Here is a 5,000-nt window from a genome sequence, read left to right as displayed (position 1 = left end):
GACGTTTTGCTCCGCTCTCGACGGTCACCGCGCAATGCAAGAACAGGCCAAAAACTGGCCAAAACGGCCCAAAAAACGGGCCAAAAACTGGCCATTTTTGGCTGCGCGAGCGGCGAGCGGCGGACAGCGAGCGAAGCGAGAGCAGCACCGTCCCTGCTATACGAAAGCCCCATCCAGCCCTGTGCACCCGGGGGGTTCCAGGGTGCTGAGATGGCTGACGTTTTGCTCCGCTCTCGACGGTCACCGCGCAATGCAAGAACAGGCCAAAAACTGGCCAAAACGGCCCAAAAAACGGGCCAAAACTGGCCATTTTTGGCTGCGCGAGAGAGCGGCGAGCGGCGGACAGCGAGCGAAGCGAGAGGCAGCACCGTCCCTGCTATACGAAAGCCCCATCCAGCCCTGTGCCACCCGGGGGGTTCAGGGTGCTTGAGATGGCTGACGTTTTGCTCCGCTCTCGACGGTCACCGCGCAATGCAAGAACAGGCCAAAAACTGGCCAAAACGGCCCAAAAACGGGCCAAAACTGGCCATTTTTGGCTGCACGAGCGAGCGGCGAGCGGCGGACAGCGAGCGAAGCGAGAGGCAGCACCGTCCCTGCTATACGAAAGCCCCATCCAGCCCTGTGCCACCCGGGGGGTTCCAGGGTGCTGAGATGGCTGACGTTTTGCTCCGCTCTCGACGGTCACCGCGCAATGCAAGAACAGGCCAAAAACTGGCCAAAAACGGCCCAAAAACGGGCCAAAACTGGCCATTTTTGGCTGCACGAGCGAGCGGCGAGCGGCGGACAGCGAGCGAAGCGAGAGGCAGCACCGTCCCTGCTATACGAAAGCCCCATCCAGCCCTGTGCCACCCGGGGGGGTTCCAGGGTGCTGAGATGGCTGACGTTTTGCTCCGCTCTCGACGGTCACCGCGCAATGCAAGAACAGGCCAAAAACTGGCCAAAACGGCCCAAAAACGGGCCAAAACTGGCCATTTTTGGCTGCACGAGCGAGCGGCGAGCGGCGGACAGCGAGCGAAGCGAGAGGCAGCACCGTCCCTGCTATACGAAAGCCCCATCCAGCCCTGTGCCACCCGGGGGGTTCCAGGGTGCTGAGATGGCTGACGTTTTGCTCCGCTCTCGACGGTCACCGCGCAATGCAAGAACATGTCCAAAAACTGTCCAAAACGGCCCAAAAACGGGCCAAAACTGGCCATTTTTGGCTGCGCGAGCGAGCGGCGAGCGGCGGACAGCGAGCGAAGCGAGAGGCAGCACCGTCCCTGCTATACGAAAGCCCCATCCCAGCCCTGTGCCACCCGGGGGGTTCCAGGGTGCTGAGATGGCTGACGTTTTGCTCCGCTCTCGACGGTCACCGGCGCAATGCAAGAACAGCCAAAAACTGGCCAAAACGGCCCAAAAACGGGCCAAAACTGGCCATTTTTGGCTGCACGAGCGAGCGGCGAGCGGCGGACAGCGAGCGAAGCGAGAGGCAGCACCGTCCCTGCTATACGAAAGCCCATCCAGCCCTGTGCCACCCGGGGGGTTCCAGGGTGCTGAGATGGCTGACGTTTTGCTCCGCTCTCGACGGTCACCGCGCAATGCAAGAACAGGCCAAAAACTGGCCAAAACGGCCCAAAAACGGGCCAAAACTGGCCATTTTTGGCTGCACGAGCGAGCGGCGAGCGGCGGACAGCGAGCGAAGCGAGAGGCAGCACCGTCCCTGCTATACGAAAGCCCCATCCAGCCCTGTGCCACCCGGGGGGGGTTCCAGGGTGCTGAGATGGCTGACGTTTTGCTCCGCTCTCGACGGTCACCGCGCAATGCAAGAACAGGCCAAAAACTGGCCAAAACGGCCCAAAAACGGGCCAAAACTGGCCATTTTTGGCTGCACGAGCGAGCGGCGAGCGGCGGACAGCGAGCGAAGCGAGAGGCAGCACCGTCCCTGCTATACGAAAGCCCCATCCAGCCCTGTGCCACCCGGGGGGTTCCAGGGTGCTGAGATGGCTGACGTTTTGCTCCGCTCTCGACGGTCACCGCGCAATGCAAGAACAGTGCCAAAAACTGGCCAAAACGGCCCCAAAAACGGGCCAAAACTGGCCATTTTTGGCTGCGCGAGCGAGCGGCGAGCGGCGGACAGCGAGCGAAGCGAGAGGCAGCACCGTCCCCTGCTTATACGAAAGCCCCATCCAGCCCTGTGCCACCCGGGGGGTTCCAGGGTGCTGAGATGGCTGACGTTTTGCTCCGCTCTCGACGGTCACCGCGCAATGCAAGAACAGGCCAAAAACTGGCCAAAACGGCCCAAAAACGGGCCAAAACTGGCCATTTTTGGCTGCACGAGCGAGCGGCGAGCGGCGGACAGCGAGCGAAGCGAGAGGCAGCACCGTCCCTGCTATACGAAAGCACCATCCAGCCCTGTGCCACCCGGGGGGTTCCAGGGTGCTGAGATGGCTGACGTTTTGCTCCGCTCTCGACGGTCACCGCGCAATGCAAGAACAGGCCAAAAACTGGCCAAAACGGCCCAAAAACGGGCCAAAACTGGCCATTTTTGGCTGCACGAGCGAGCGGCGAGCGGCGGACAGCGAGCGAAGCGAGAGGCAGCACCGTCCCTGCTATACGAAAGCCCCATCCAGCCTGTGCCACCCGGGGGGTTCCAGGGTGCTGAGATGGCTGACGTTTTGCTCCGCTCTCGACGGTCACCGCGCAATGCAAGAACAGGCCAAAAACTGGCCAAAACGGCCCAAAAACGGGCCAAAACTGGCCATTTTTGGCTGCACGAGCGAGCGGCGAGCGGCGGACAGCGAGCGAAGCGAGAGGCAGCACCGTCCCTGCTATACGAAAGCCCCATCCAGCCCTGTGCCACCCGGGGGGTTCCAGGGTGCTGAGATGGCTGACGTTTTGCTCCGCTCTCGACGGTCACCGCGCAATGCAAGAACAGGCCAAAAACTGGCCAAAACGGCCCAAAAAACGGGCCAAAACTGGCCATTTTTGGATGCACGAGCGAGCGGCGAGCGGCGGACAGCGAGCGAAGCGAGAGGCAGCACCGTCCCTGCTATTACGAAAGCCCCATCCAGCCCTGTGCCACCCGGGGGGTTCCAGGGTGCTGAGATGGCTGACGTTTTGCTCCGCTCTCGACGGTCACCGCGCAATGCAAGAACAGGCCAAAAACTGTGCCAAAACGGCCCAAAAAACGGGCCAAAACTGGCCATTTTTGGCTGCACGAGCGAGCGGCGAGCGGCGGACAGCGAGCGAAGCGAGAGGCAGCACCGTCCCTGCTATACGAAAGCCCCATCCAGACCCTGTGCCACCCGGGGGGTTCCAGGGTGCTGAGATGGCTGACGTTTTGCTCCGCTCTCGACGGTCACCGCGCAATGCAAGAACAGGCCAAAAAACTGGCCAAAACGGCCCAAAAACGGGCCAAAAATGGCCATTTTTTGGCTGCGCGAAGAGCGGCGAGCGGCGGACAGCGAGCGAAGCGAGAGGCAGCACCGTCCCTGCTATACGAAAGCCCCATCCAGCCCTGTGCCACCCGGGGGGTTCCAGGGTGCTGAGATGGCTGACGTTTTGCTCCGCTCTCGACGGTCACCGCGCAATGCAAGAACAGGCCAAAAACTGGCCAAAACGGCCCAAAAACGGGCCAAAACTGGCCATTTTTGGATGCACGGAGCGAGCGGCGAGCGGCGGACAGCGAGCGAAGCGAGAGGCAGCACCGTCCCTGCTATACGAAAGCCCCATCCAGCCCTGTGCCACCCGGGGGTTCCAGGGTGCTGAGATGGCTGACGTTTTGCTCCGCTCTCGACGGTCACCGCGCAATGCAAGAACAGGCCAAAAACTGGCCAAAACGGCCCAAAAACGGGCCAAAACTGGCCATTTTTGGCTGCACGAGAGCGGCGAGCGGCGGACAGCGAGCGAAGCGAGAGGCAGCACCGTCCCTGCTATACGAAAGCCCCATCCAGCCCTGTGCCACCCGGGGGTTCCAGGGTGCTGAGATGGCTGACGTTTTGCTCCGCTCTCGACGGTCACCGCGCAATGCAAGAACAGGCCAAAAACTGGCTAAAACGGCCCAAAAACGGGCCAAAACTGGCCATTTTTGGCTGCGCGAGCGAGCGGCGAGCGGCGGACAGCGAGCGAAGCGAGAGGCAGCACCGTCCCTGCTATATACGAAAGCCCCATCCAGCCCTGTGCCACCCGGGGGGTTCCAGGGTGCTGAGATGGCTGACGTTTTGCTCCGCTCACGACGGTCACCGCACCACGCAAGAACGGACCATAAACAGGCCAAAACAGCCCAAAAACGGGCCAAAACTGGTCATTTTTGGCTGCGCGAGCGAGCGGCGAGCGGCGAACAGCGAGCGAAGCGTGAGGCAGCACCGTCCCTGCTATACGAAAGCCCCATCCAGCCCTGTGCCACCCGGGGGGTTCCAGGGTGCTGAGATGGCTGACGTTTTGCTCCGCTCACGACGGTCACCGCGCCATGCAAGAACGGACCAAAAACAGGCCAAAACAGCCCAAAAACGGGCCAAAACTGGCCATTTTTGGCTGAGCGAGCGAGCGGTGAGCGGCGAACAGCGAGCGAAGCGAGAGGCAGCACCGTCCCTGCTATACGAAAGCCCCATCCAGCCCTGTGCCACCCGGGGGGTTCCAGGGTGCTGAGATGGCTGACGTTTTGCTCCGCTCACGACGGTCGCCGTGCCACGCAAGAACGGACCAAAAACAGGCCAAAACAGCCCAAAAACGGGCCAAAACTGGCCATTTTAGGTTGCGCGAGCGAGCGGCGAGCGGCGAACAGCGAGCGAAGCGTGAGGCAGCACCGTCCCTGCTATACGAAAGCCCCATCCAGCCCTGTGCCACCCGGGGGGTTCCAAGGTGCTGAGATGGCTGACGTTTTGCTCCGCTCACGACGGTCACCGCGCCACTCCAGAACAGACCAAAAACAGGCCAAAACAGCCCAAAAACGGGCCAAAACTGGCCATTTTTGGCTGCGCGAGCGAGCGGCGAGCGGCGAACAGCGAGCGAAGCGAGAAGCAGCA

Source organism: Musa acuminata, unplaced genomic scaffold (genome assembly GCF_036884655.1).
Source record: "Musa acuminata AAA Group cultivar baxijiao unplaced genomic scaffold, Cavendish_Baxijiao_AAA HiC_scaffold_82, whole genome shotgun sequence".
NCBI classification, from domain to species: Eukaryota; Viridiplantae; Streptophyta; class Magnoliopsida; order Zingiberales; family Musaceae; genus Musa; species Musa acuminata.
Note: the sequence above shows the minus strand (reverse complement) of the source record.